Source organism: Myripristis murdjan, chromosome 23 (genome assembly GCF_902150065.1).
Source record: "Myripristis murdjan chromosome 23, fMyrMur1.1, whole genome shotgun sequence".
Taxonomy (NCBI): domain Eukaryota; kingdom Metazoa; phylum Chordata; class Actinopteri; order Holocentriformes; family Holocentridae; genus Myripristis; species Myripristis murdjan.
Window position 1 is genome coordinate 11,485,681 of NC_044002.1, and position 14,219 is coordinate 11,499,899.

General features: G+C 41.3%; 1 protein-coding gene across 1 annotated transcript in view; it reads left to right on the top strand.

Annotated features, from left to right (window-relative positions):
- The window catches only part of plxna4 (plexin A4), a 277,609-nt gene that overhangs the window by 157,114 nt on the left and 106,276 nt on the right, over positions 1-14,219 (top strand). The window lies entirely within an intron of this gene.

Genomic DNA, 14,219 nt, shown 5'->3' on the forward strand with positions numbered 1-14,219 from the left:
AGGACACACTTGCACACATACACACACAGCTATTTCACAGCAGGTGATGACAGACAGCAATCTTTAGAGTCCCATTTGTCTCTCTTAGCCATCCTGTATGACCTTTGACCCAGCAGTTCTTCTAGTCAGTGCTGAGTAACTCAGACTGCATCGAGTGCACGCTGATCTCATTGGCCAGGGAAGTTATGGCTTCTCTCCCTGTGTGTTTCTCACAGTGGGTCAAAATCTTCCTCTTTTAAATTCGTTTTAGTTCTGTTTACTGTGGTTTACCGACATGCCTGTTAAAAATAAAATTGCCAAACCATTGAGGTACAGCTGCTCTGGATATCCTTCTCCCTCTCGTCCATCTTTTTTCCTTCTCTCTCTGCTCTCACCCACAATCACAGAAGGCCACTGCTGTGTTTGTTGGCAGTGATAGCCTAGTTACCCCTGTATATTGTCTGCAGCTTCCAGAGGATTACAGACTTCTCTGGCACCATGAAAGTGTTAGTATTTACAAATGTGTAGTTGACTTTGTGTACGTGTCTGTGTGTGTGCACATAAACGTGCACATTTGAAGGGGCAAGATTATCCCGATAACACCACTCCACTTTAAATATCAGACAGACGGTGAGTTGAAGGTGCCCTTTCAAATGCAGCTCTCATTGCCTCTCCTGAGGTCTGAGTCTGTCCATCTGCAGACAGAGAAAGAGAGTGTATATGTATGGATGTGTGTGTGTGTGTGTGTGTGTGTGTGTGTGTGTGTGTGTGTGTGTGTGTTGGGAGAGAGAGAGAGACAGCAAAATAAGGACATTCAGGATACTATGTTGGCATGGCATCCAATCCCTTTTCTTTCTTTTTTGCAGATCTGTTAATCAGCATTGTAAGATTTTTGATTTTTCTTTCACTGGATTTCAGTACGTATGATAAAGCCCGTGGAATCTCAAATAAATTATTAAAAAAGATGCAATTTCCATTTCTTCCCATTCCATTAGATTCCTTTCTGTCTTTCTATTATCGCCCACCATCGTATTACAAATTTAGCCTTTTTAATTTGCATGCCAATTAGCTCAGAGGGAAAATAAAAGCAGCCAAATGAGTTTTGTTGTCCAATGCTGGCCCTGTGTGTGCATATATGTGTGTGGCCTTGCTAGTAATTAGTCTATTAGCCTAGTTATAGGGCCGTCCTCCACTAACTGTTTTGCAGAAACATCTGGGAATTAGCCCCCAGGGTAGTATCATGCACACAAATATAGAGAGCAGTTAATGAACACAACAGCATACATAAAAACCTATGTACAAACCTATTTTTTGATTGATCACAACATTGATCACAGCTGTATGGAGGTCAGATGGTGATGGTAAGAAAGTTGGGAGTAAATGATTGCACTTCTATGATGGCAGCCGTTTTGTTTTCTCTGTCATTAAAGTGTATTAGTAGTCATAGTGTGTTCTTGATGGATTTCATTTATTTTATTGTCCTGGATGTTAGGGAAGAGCCACAGGGACAGCAAAGTTCAAAGGTCATCTGGGTATTGTATATGTTGTGGTTGCCCTTACACGTAAGGCTGCAGTCACTGAAATACAATATTGTCTGCTGGATCAGTGTAGTGGTTTAGAATAGCAGCTTACGTGCACACGCGCGCGCACACACACACACACACACACACACACTCCCGATTCCCAGTGGTGGTGAGTGCTATAAAAACAGGCTGAGTCGGTCGATAGCAGAAGGCCACCCTGCTGTTTCAGGGCCTGGGATCCAGACACTCAGAGAGTGATAGAGAGAGAAATAAAGACAGAGGAAACACTCGCTAGAGAGAGAGAGGGGGGCCCACAACAGGGGACTGAGAACACAGTTGGTCGATACAGTTTCCCCCCTGCTGTTGTTGTTCAGTCCGGCCTCCAGAAAGCCTTGGAGGGCTGAGTTCTCCCCTCCTGCCCTCCCTCATTAAGCCCACTTTGGTGATGCCAGGCCTTGGTTGGATTGGCAAATAGACCCCCTCTGGATCCCACCTGGCTAGAGGTCTGCTGCGGTTCAGTGTGAGGGTTGAGTAGAGGACAGTGAGGGGCCAACACTGAGCTGATGGGGATGCAGGGAAGTGGTTCGGTGCAGAGAGGACGTGAAAAGGTTTACATACTGTATAGTGAAGATGTCCCCAGCTTGTATCAGAGATTGGTATCAGGGCCCAATTCAGACATTTTCAAGTGATCGGTAGCAGCTACAAAACGCCCCATCAAATTCTGATCAGCATAAATTTTGTCTTCTGCCCAATTTACATCAGCTGTCAAATGACATAGTGCCGCAAATTGCCACTTTCTGCTACTTGCAGCAGTAAAGAACATGATTGAGGAGAGAAGTGAACTGTTGAAATGTTGGGCATGTGGAATTATTTCACTTTGCAAACTGAAATCAGCCCAACAGCCGCATGCAACACATTCATAGAGGCAGTAAGAACAGAGCTTTGTACAGCACAAGAAATCAAATCTGAACATATTCTCTGCCATAACCATTGAGTGGGATTGCAGTGATTGAATTTTCATGGCTAATGTCACTACTGCATTATTTTGTTAAGATTACATTATGCTTATTTATTTATTTGAAGTTCAGAGTTGGTATTTTAATCTAATGAAGTTCAGTAAACACCAATAAAGAGCCATGATGTAGTGTACTTCTCTTCAAGCAAAGCATCTCTGTAATAAGCTTAACCTGCTTATGCTGGGCTGGTTATACTCATTTCATCGGATTGAAGATTAAAAAAAAAGAAGATCAGGACACCTTTGATATATAGTAATTTCACATAAGCAGAGAATGCAGGGATATGTGTGACAGTGTGTGCATGTGAATAGATGATTGTTGTGTGTCACAGGATCCACTGGCGAGAGAGAGAAGGGCAACCTGCTGTGAGTCATGCCCGCTTATGTTTTTTTTCACAGACTCATTAGAGGGAGCAGGTGGACACACACACACACACACACACACACACACACACACACACTCAGAAGCATACTGTGTTGTACTGTACTGTAGTGTTTACATACTGTATGTAATATCTATCTATCTATCTATCTATCTATATCTATATAGATATAGATAGTTAGATATATGTGTTTGCATGTGTGTGTGTATATGTGTGTGTGTGTGTGTGTGTGTGTGTGTATACACATGTGTATATGTGTATATACTGCTTGAGTCTTTTCCACTTTTTCATCTTCATCTATCTTCTTATTGTCTTGTGTTTTCTTTTTTTCACTTAGAATTACATTTTTTTTTTTTTTTTACCTAGTAGGCCCTTTCATTTCCAAGGGGATTTCTAATGAGAGCCAGAATTGTGCTTTTCCTTCCCCATCCTACTACTACTTTTCACTAGCAGGCTGATCTGTCAACACAACCCCCTCATTAATCTAGTGATTAACTGTCGTCTAATTGCGTATCTGTCACTCTTTCTCTGATTTACACACACACACACACACACACACACACACACACACACACACACACACAGTCATGTCTCCATCACTTCTGAGGACATTACATTGACTTACATTAATTTCCTGGAGACTAACTTTAACCCTAACCACTACATGCCTAACCTTAACCTTAACCTTAACCTAACCCTAAAGTTCACTTACCTTCAAATCAAGCCTTCACCGCAAAATTAATGATGGGACTTCCCCTAACTCTAACTCTAACCTTAACCCTAAGGGGACTTGCTTTTTGTCCCCATATGGGAAGCGAGTCCTCACAACATGACTGTGTAAACAGATTTACGTCCCCACAGTGTTAATAATACCTGGTACACACACACACATCATCTAATTGGTTCTGGGTTGGGGTTTGGGAGTGGGACCCCTCTATTAAAATTGACTCAAACAATACAAGACTGGTCCAGTCGTCAACTCTCAATCTCAGTGAAGACAACTGAGTCAAAACGAGAGTAAGGCAGGGGTGAAGTCATTTCGTTTTCAGTTCCCTCAGTTCAAAACATAAATTAAAATGACAAATGACACGCTATCAACAGCACATTAATTTTCAGTAATTACTTCAATATCAACTTCTTTTTATGATTAAAGTTTTTGAGTTTTTAATTTAGTAGAAAATCAGCCCCCTGAATTTATTGAATTGTTATGTTTTATTGAAGCCAATTCTGGAATGGGCAATTGAGGTTTATTGTGAGAGATGGAGGATAGGAATAGATTGTGACACAGTTTTGATGATTGTATTGTACTCAGTGAAGTGGCATTGGCCTTTTCATTGTTAATATTCACTCAGCCATTCATGTTCACAGACCCCTTTGTCCAACTTCAACATGATGTCAGAAAAAGTTAATATAATGATAAAAAAATACACCCTCAAATTCATCAGTCAACATCTTAACAAAAAGTAGATGGTGCATGTGCAGTTTTAAAATATTTCCTCTCAAATACATAAAAGTGAGATACCAAGTTACCAAGTGACTATAGACCTACTATGTTTTGGAATACAAAAAAGAAACGGAGATGCCAAAACTGTCAAGATTTCAGTAGATTTTGTTTTGACTTAGTCATGGGAAAGTAATATGAATGAACTTGGATTTGCTGTGGGTTCTGCACATTGAATTTGATTTTTGTGATTCAGCAGCTGGCCATGTTCAGACTTGACATCGGTTCCAGGGCATTTGGGAAGAGTACAAGCTGTTTTCTGTTGTGTCTTAGTCATTCAATCCATCCTCTAGCTCTCCTGTAACCCTAGCATTACCCTCCAGCAACCCAACAAACATATTAACTTATCCTGCCACCACTTGTTTTGTCAGTCTTGGCATGGATTGTTTTTTGGATGTATTCATAACTGAGTTTTTTGCTAAAATGATTTTTTTTTTTTTTTATACAGTATGTTGTGGTCCATGTATAAACTGTTTCTGGAAAGTGCTGCAGCTGCCACCCTCGTGGTGCTAAATTATTTATATCCAGCATAGCAAAAGCAGATTCTGTAAGTGTGAATTATTGAATGTGTGTACTATAGCGGGCCGAGATCGTTCAAAGTCAACTGCTTTTTTCTGTTTTGAACCCCCAAGGGAAATCCGACAAGCCAATTTGTGAAAGTATCACATCTTAGCATCTCATCAAAGATGTTTAATAACAGCAACCTTTAATTTCTATCAGCAGGGAGTATTTTGCCACATCCGTTCCAGTGTGGCATCTTCAGTCCCCCAGCGTGCGGTTGTGAGTTTATGAAAGTGTTTAGATGTGCATATTATGTTGTGTCCCAGTTTAGCTGGAGGCTGCTGTGGTCTAACAAGGCAAGTGAACAGAGCAGATATGCTGCAGACATGGCTGCCTGACACACTTCTGAGGGAATGTCAACGAAGTGGGGCAGAAAAGGTTGAAGTGAACTCTTGGCTCACTCAAAGTCTCCTTTGAAGTTTCTGCCTTTGTCTTCCTCTTTCTGTCTTGTTCCATCTCTCTGTCTGCCTGACTCTCTCTCTCTCTCTCTTTCTCTCTCTCTCTCTCTCTCTCTCTCTCCCCCTATCTCTTTATATATTCTGAATCTTGTTTCCCTGTCTCTTGTGAATATGTAAATACATTGTATAACACACACACACACACACACACACACACACACACACACACACACACACACAGACTTTTATGCAATTTTTCACTTATGTGACTCATCATCAACAACTTCCCTTTCTGTCTCGCCTATAGAAAACAGGCCAAGCTCTGTACTGTTGTGTAGTACAGGCTTATTTTTTACAAGGCTAGGCCCCGGGGCAAAATGATGCAGCCTGTGTAGAATTAGCCTCTGTGTGTGTGTGTGTGTGCGTTCACACATGCATATGTGCTACACTTCTTCCCCCTGCCACTGGGGACATGGCATCACAGACTGAATGCAAATCCCGTTAGCGAGATTCAAGGGTCAGACCTTACTCCACAACTTAATTGCCTTTTCCATCAGAGTCCTTCAAGGCCTCAGCTTGCTCCTAGCATAGTGGACTGACAATGAGGTGGGATAGCATTAGCATGCTGTGAGGGCAAGCCGTGCGGTGTGAATTTAGTGTAGCTGAGCTTAGCATGGTGTAGCTTTTAGTTGCATATTTGTTAAATGCACGCTTACCAGAGCTGACAGAGGGTAGCAGCTAAGAATGCTGCCTTGCATGCACCAGGAGAACACAACTTGTTTACTAAGCACTCATAGTTACTAAGCTGTCAAAAATGTTCTCAGACAAGCTTTAAAGATATAGTTTGAGTCCATTTTTTAGTTTACTCAATTCAAAATTCAAAAATAATATTAAGAAATCCTTCATTCTTCAGCTGAGTTCATTTTTGGTGGGATGGTGGAGGGTGCGTTGGAGGTCTCACTCCCTCTTCAGAATGGAGACATAAATGGAAATGATGAATCCCATCCATTGTCATGCACTGACAGTCACGACAGCGCAATGGATGGCTTTCTCATGTGACCTCGGAGAACGTCAAATGAAAACAATATTGCACCTGCAGTCACTGACCCAGTCTGTAACTGAGCTCATGATATGATGCTGTTGGTTGGTGGTTGACGAATTGAGTGGTGTGTCAGCCGTGACGAGGTGGTGGATCATTGATGTATCCCTCGCTCCATTTGACTCCCACATCAAACCCTCTTCTATCCAGCCAGAGGGAAGCGAGCGGTGGGTAGAGAGAGAGGGAGGGAGTGTGTGAGAGTGACGCGCGGCAGAAGATGAATGAATGAACAAATGAATTGCATTCAGCTGATTTTGGGATAGAGAACAGAATGAGAGACATCTGGGGAAATTTGTCATTGTTTCATGGTTTTTAGGAAATAAAGACTGACATTACTTTGGAGTAGAAAGAAGCGTGAGGCGAGTCACATGTGCAGTAGTCTCACAGGGCTAGATGCGTTGGTTTTCTTTGAATGTTGTCTGGGAACATTTAGGTTGACAAGTGATTATGGATGCTGATGAGATTGGCCGGCAGTGCAGCTACGCTGATTGGATGGCTTTCAAGAACCCACCTACTTGTAGCCTGGCACCACCATACTATCATTTTGTTACTGTTGTTTACTACACAAAACATTGCCTGGGCACTATCAGATTTAAATTGTTTGGATAAAAGGTGGCAGCAACGGGTGTTTACAAGAACACATAGCAGGTGATTGAATCTACCATCTGTCAATTGAGAGCTAACTACCCAATCAAACAAACATCATATGGCACAACACCTGAGCAAAACAAATACCAGCAACTTCATATCAGAAATACTTTATTGATCCCTGAGGGGAAATCACTAGTTTGTTAATATGCTGGTACATGATTCTTAACGTTTTTTTCTGTAGCTTTTCTTGGTATCATCACGTTAACAACACTTGTAGTTGCTCAAAGGCTGCTGATTGGTCCAAAAATGCTTTGGTGGGAAACCAAACGCTTCAGTTGGAGAGCGGCTGGACTGGTTTCATAAGTCAAACTAATTTGCTTTCGGTGGCTGGTGGTGGCAGGTGGCAGGTTGCAGGCGGCTGTGCCAGGCTAACCTACTTGAGAAATAAACTTACTAACCCATGCAACTAACATTAACAAAGTTGAATGTAATGCATTTTGAGTAACAGATAACACAAGCTACCTAGCAACTAAAATAACAGCTTCAATTGTGAATTTCTGTGAATTTCCTGCGGGATGAATAAAGTATCTATCTATCTATCTATCTAAAATAGATGTTTTGTGTCCGATTTTGAGTGCTGTCCATATTTAGGACATCTCATTGTTTCCACCTACATTTCAGCCAAATCTCACACAGATTCTCAGTCATTCCAGGCCTAGCGAAGAGAACAAATGGAGTTGAGTCTAGATGTGCAGAGATTGTATACTCAATTCAGGGATGCTGACTGATTTTAGTTTCAGCCTCAACAGTAAAGGCTGATAGAAATCTGGCTGATGATTGGTCTAGGGGTTCATACATATTATGTTCATTTCATGATTCCTGACATGCTGTCGTGATAACCATTTGGATTATGATTTCAATTGCCTATATTTAGTGATTGTAGCTGGCATTCTTGTAGTCAGCACAGCTTCAGTTTAATTGGAGTTGAGTGCTACAATAGCTTGCACATACACACATGACACTGTTTCTAACACACACACACACACACACACACACACACACACACACACACACAACATTGCCTCGTCAAAGGCACAGTGTTATTACAAATAACCATAAAACAGTAGGTTACATAACCAAGTGATGTTATATTAATCTCTGCTCGCCACCAGGTAGGCCTGGCCAAAGATATCGTAATAATGCTCTGCCAGCGTTGATGCCCAGCAAATGAACAAACTCACACAAGGGAAGGAGAGAAAGACAGAGCTAGCCTGGAGGGAGAGGAGAACAGATAAGACAAGTTCTGCGTGCCCCAAAGGCTGTAAAGCAGAATTGGACTATTGCTTTAATTTCCCTCTCCCTGTTCATTTAGAGTGGCGGAGTTTTGCTGCAGGTGGATTCCCTGTTTAATTATGAGTAGAGGAGGGAGGGAAAGCGAGGGATGAGGAGAGGAATAGAGAAGAGAATTAGTCAATAATAAAAGTCTCTGCAGATTTAATAAATGATCAGTCTCCCACCGCGGGCTGACTGGAGGGCTGCTGGCATTGCAGAGGAGCGGAGAGGAAAGGGGACAGAAATAGAGCTGAAGGAGAGACGAAAGAGAAACAAAGTCAAGCATCATCTCTCTACGTTACTGTAATGATGAAAACCGTAGAGTGGAAATTGTGAACACACTTAAAGCAGAAGTCTCCATCTGTATCCCACATACACAAAATTTTATATATATACACACACACACACACACACACACACACACACACACACACGTATGTGTATGTGTGTGTGTACTTTTATATAGGATTGATGCTATTTTGCCACCACAGTAAATGATCACACAGTGCTTTACCTCTCTTCCCAGACATTAAAGCATCATGTACCTCTGTCATTTCCGCCTTTTTAAAAGCATGATTATATTCAGCAGCTTCCATCTCTTCCTATTGTGAGAGGAGGGAGAGTGCAGTGTGTAATAGCTGTGATTTGCTCACCTGAAACAGGAGGGGAATTATCAATGCCATGCGCCCCATCCTTTGTATTTATCCCTGCCGATATGATAGTGTAGCCATAGTGAAGAGACAGTGAGCCGTAATGGTTGCCTCTCTGGCGAAACCCATGAAGAAGATAGCATGAAATGAATGTGATATCGAGATGAGAGAGACAAGGAGTGCACTGGGTCGTTTAGCCACCAAATCCCTCTATTTTTTTGATAAAAGATGGGACAAAAGTGGTGCATGCTTGTGCATGTGTGTGTGTGTGTGTGTGTGTGCCAGATAGAGAACTGAGGCTTAAGAAAGATGATGAATGTATGAACTTACACACCTCAGAGCTTTTGAGCGGCAGAGACTGGGAGATAGACAGAAAGGGAGAATGAATGATATCGGGGTGCAAGCTCTGGAACAGAGGGCTCACACTGGCACCCATTGCCTCAGTTTGGCTCTGAAAATGTGTGTGTGTGTGTGTGTGTGTGTGTGTGTGTGTGTGTGTTATCTGTTGAGAAAACCATTTCCCCAGATGCAGGCATCTGAGGCTTCGATAGGCATCAGGAGGTCCTTTCCATTCTACAAAGTCTAAATTTGTGTGTTTGTATATGTGTACACACATGGGCGGTGTGTGTATTAGTGTTTTTGCCACCGATGAAGTGTTAAATTATAAAGCATTCAGATATGGAGGCATTGTTTGCAGCAGTGCTGTCTGGGTGCTTAGCTTTCCCTGCAGATCACAAGGTGGCAAACCACTAGATGCGGTGACATGGCTATGTGGCTTACATGAACACACACACATACACACACATACATAGGCATGCACAAACAGTGAGATTGTTATTTCATATACTCTCATGATAAGGATTCAGGAGCTGAAATCCCTCCATAGGCTCTCACAATGCCCTTTCTCTGCAGTGGCTAACAGGTTATTTAGCTGGCAACGGGTGAGCTTATCAGTGGAGGAAAAGGGGTGCGGTGAGGGGGTTGTGAATGACAGGCTGGGAGGAAATCAATCACGTAAGATGCAATAAAGATCGGGGTTCAATTTGATCACATGCACAAACATACATGCGCGACATTTCTTTGATCCCATCTGAAACTCATTCCCTTTATCAACCTTATGTATATGGAATTCCATGCAATAGCAGGGATGAGGAAAAAAATCGATTCACGTGAGTATCGCGATTCTTATCTCCGGCAATTTGAATCGATTCAGAAATTCCGAAAACTGATTCATTAATTTTGTCAGTCACACTATGATTTCAGTGCTGTCACAGCTAAATATGCTAGTTCTGCAGTAAAATTGGCTCGGCGTTTAATATTTGCCAGTTATTTACTGACAAATAAGATCTGCACAACCTTCAGCTGATCAGTCAAGCCGCCTTAATTCAGTGAAGTTTACTATATTTTGTGAAGCAATTGCCTCACCTCATTTCCTATCTGATTGTTTGGTAAAATGTTATGGGAAGGATTTTAGCTGCTGTAGCGTGGCACCACTTGAGACAAATGAACCTGCTGTTGCTGGCAAGATGAAGTTAGGTTCACATTGGTGCATTCCATGTTGGATAGGATAACTCTAAAAATAATGTAAACAGACTGATCAAACCAGGAATAAATATACTGTACAGCAGTTAATAAGAGAATCATGATTAATCAAAGGATCATGATTAAATTGAATTGTGACCCAACAATTAAATCAAATTGTGATATCACTGGTGATTCCAACCCTTATGCAATAGTGAGAGCAAAACATAACATCTTATTTATCCTGACACAGACACACACACAAAACACACAGATGCACATGCATTGTTTCTAATCTGTAATAGCGTGTAGGATTGCTCTTGACTTTGACAAGGAGATACGCCCCCTCCGAATTCATTGAGCTGGTAGTGTGTATCTGTGTGCCAATGTGTATGTGTGTGTGTGCCTGTGTGTCAGTGTGTGCATGTGTGTCATGACTGTCTGAGCCAAAAAGCTATTTATAGTCCTGAAAGAGAGACACAGGAGAGACAGATACACATAGATGTTAAGCGAGAGAGATGGAGAGGTATTTTAGAGCTAAATCTGAGCATCTCCATTTTGCTTCCAGCGTGTCAGTGTCTTCATATCTGAAAAACCATCTGACTTCAGTGACGGTGTGTGTATTTTGTGTGTGTCTGTGCATGTAAGCGGTAAAATGTGACTTTCACGGTTTGCACGTGAGTGTGTCTGTGCGCACATTCGTGACACTGACTTGGCGTGTTTGCATGTGAGGGAGAGAGAGACAGGCAGAGAGTTTCAGGCAGAGATATGCTGTGTGATAGTCATGTGTGTCTAGCTGAGATAGTGCAGCCATCAGTGCCAGGGTGTTCTTTAGAGATACCTCTCGGTGTCAAATTTCTGATCTCGTTACATTTGGCCATGCCCTACATTGCATAGGTCCATTATGATCCGTTTCCCTTTTAAACATGGAAATCACTCAGTGAAATGTGTTGCAGAGATATGTATACTGGCATCAGGTTTGTCAGGAGGTAAAAAAAAAAAAAAAAAAAAAAAAAAAAAAAAAAAAAAAAAAGCAGCCCATATCCAAAATTTTCTGGATTGGTCCACTAGTGGGAGGGTGTACTGTGGCTTTGAGCTGATGTAATGATTTGAAAGTGACCTGGATTACATCTATAGTGCCTATGCTGCCTTGGGAGTTTGTCAATACCATTATCGATACCTCTCAGTGTGACCATGAGGTAATGATCCTGTGTAATGCTTGATTACCCGTAACTAAGTATTGCTAATTTTGATACATTCATGACTTAAAACATTTTTCTTTTTGTGCTCACGCCAAGCCTGCACCAAGGGTTTTGCCAGAAAAATATTAATTATCTGAATTAGGTTTTTTATATGCAAGTCATGCTCTCTGGTTGATGTAAGACAGCAGAGTATAATTCCTTACTGAGACTTGAAAATGTGATTCGTTCACAAAATGATTTCTGGCATCATTGCATAATTTACCATGGGTTATTATCGTTATTCTCTAACTGAAGATTTGTACTTACAAAAAGTAACATTTGACGTTATAAAAAGCTGTATTTCTAAGTTAACTGAGCAATGACATTTTCTTTTCCAAATGGGCCAGGCTTAGAGCTGATAGCATTTTAGGATGAAATACCACAGAGGCACATGATAGCTGCAGCTTCACTAATACTAATATGGATAAAAATTAGAGAGTCAAAAATAGCAAGCAGTTGCCTTGCTATTTCACTTATTTCCCTAAATTCACAAGATTAAGCTCACTTATTTTCATATGTTATATTATCGTGGTTCGACAAGGGAAAAGCTGGTAGTTACAGGATTCATATCTAGCAGCAGAAACTTTCCTGAAGCAGTCAGCCACAACATGTTGCTTAAATTAACGCTGTGCCAGAGTTTCAGGTGTTTCTTGAGGTGCAGCTGTCTCCAGCTTATGCATAACATCTTTTTATATATATTAGATCCATCCACTCTGTGTTGACCCATATTTCCATCTGTTTTAGGAATGACTGAAATCCACAGAATGTAAACAGATGACATAGCATTACATCATGGTTATCATTTTCATACTTATGGTTAAGCATCATTACACCTGGCGATTAAGATAATGTGTGGACAATGTGTACATAGCTATATGTGCCTATCTAAAGACAGCAGTTAGTGCTGTGAAGGAAATGCAGAGGTACCAACTATGTGCAATATCCAAAACACTGACGCTTGTGTACAGCCCAGAAAAGTGAAGAACGGTTGTGTGGTAACCATCTCCTAAATTCTTATTAGTACGCTCATACTGCGATGGTGCTATTCCTCTAATGGTTGGGTACTTAAACTGTTTAAGCCACAGGCCAACAACCTAATCTAATGAAAACATATTGTTTTACTTGTCATGAAATATGCCTAGTTAAAGAAGAAACAAAACAAACAGAAAAAACAAAAGTGAAATATTTGTGTATCTGGCTGTTTTTTTTTTCCTTACATTTTTTTACATGGTTTTTCCACAGAAAAATGTTTTCATATCTACCAAAGGCATAAACGTCCTTGGCCGTTGTATCAAGAGTTGAGGACAGAGGCACAGAGTGACAAGATTTTTTTGCTCTCACATTAATCTAAAACTACTTCTGAAAGTCTGAAATGCCGGTGTGAGTATGCAGCTGAGGAGAAAGACACACATGCGGTTTTTCCCTCATCATAACCCAATATCTGTCCCACACTGATGATGTCGTCTCTCTCCTCTCCTGGCTGTCATCAGTGACCGGTGTGAATGACAGCGGTCATCCACCAATGACGGCTCATTAATCACAAATGCCAGCAACACCTATTATTGTGCCATGCTGTTACCATGGTGACAGGAGGAGGGGACAGCTGAGGTCTATCTCAGACTTGCCCCTTGCACTCGGTCACTCAAGACCCATGCCAATCAGTGCCAGTCAATGCCAGTTTGAATTGGCAGGGCTATACATCATAATAGATAGGCTGCTGTCCCTAATAGTGAAGTTGTCCATATGGAGCCAATGAAGAGAGATGGAGGCTGATAAATAATTACAAAAAGAGAATACAAATGAGAATATATACATATACTCAACGACTATACTCATATACAGTACAGAGGAGGGGATTGGAGAGGCAGAGGGCAATACAAAATCAGAATGATGGATTTAGGAGTTTGGGCAGAATCGGACATCCTATAAATATGCGAGCAAGAATGAGTAAAATCCAACCAACATCCAACAAAATGTACACAGTGCCACACGATTCGCATTTGATTTAATTTAGCAATCTTATATTACTTGTTCGACTTTAGTGGTACATGTGGAATAGAAATTCATTATAAGCTTGTCTAACCTGAGGAGTCTTCTGTAAGTCTGTGAGTAATTGTGAAAGAGCAGTGGTATCTGCAGTATTGTGTGTTCTGAGCTCGGGGACAGGCCCTGGATCCATATATTAACATAGATTCTGTATCTCTGACACACACACACATACCTCTGAAGACACACACACACACACACACACACACACACACGGTGCGTCACATTCAAATTCCTCTCATGGCCCATCGAAATAAAATCATTACATTTCTCTTTCCTTTCTCTGTCTCCCCCTTTCTTACTCCTGTCATTTCTTTGCCTTTAAGTACTTCTCTTTTTGCTCGCTCCATTCATACACCTTTACAGGGCTATGTGCATA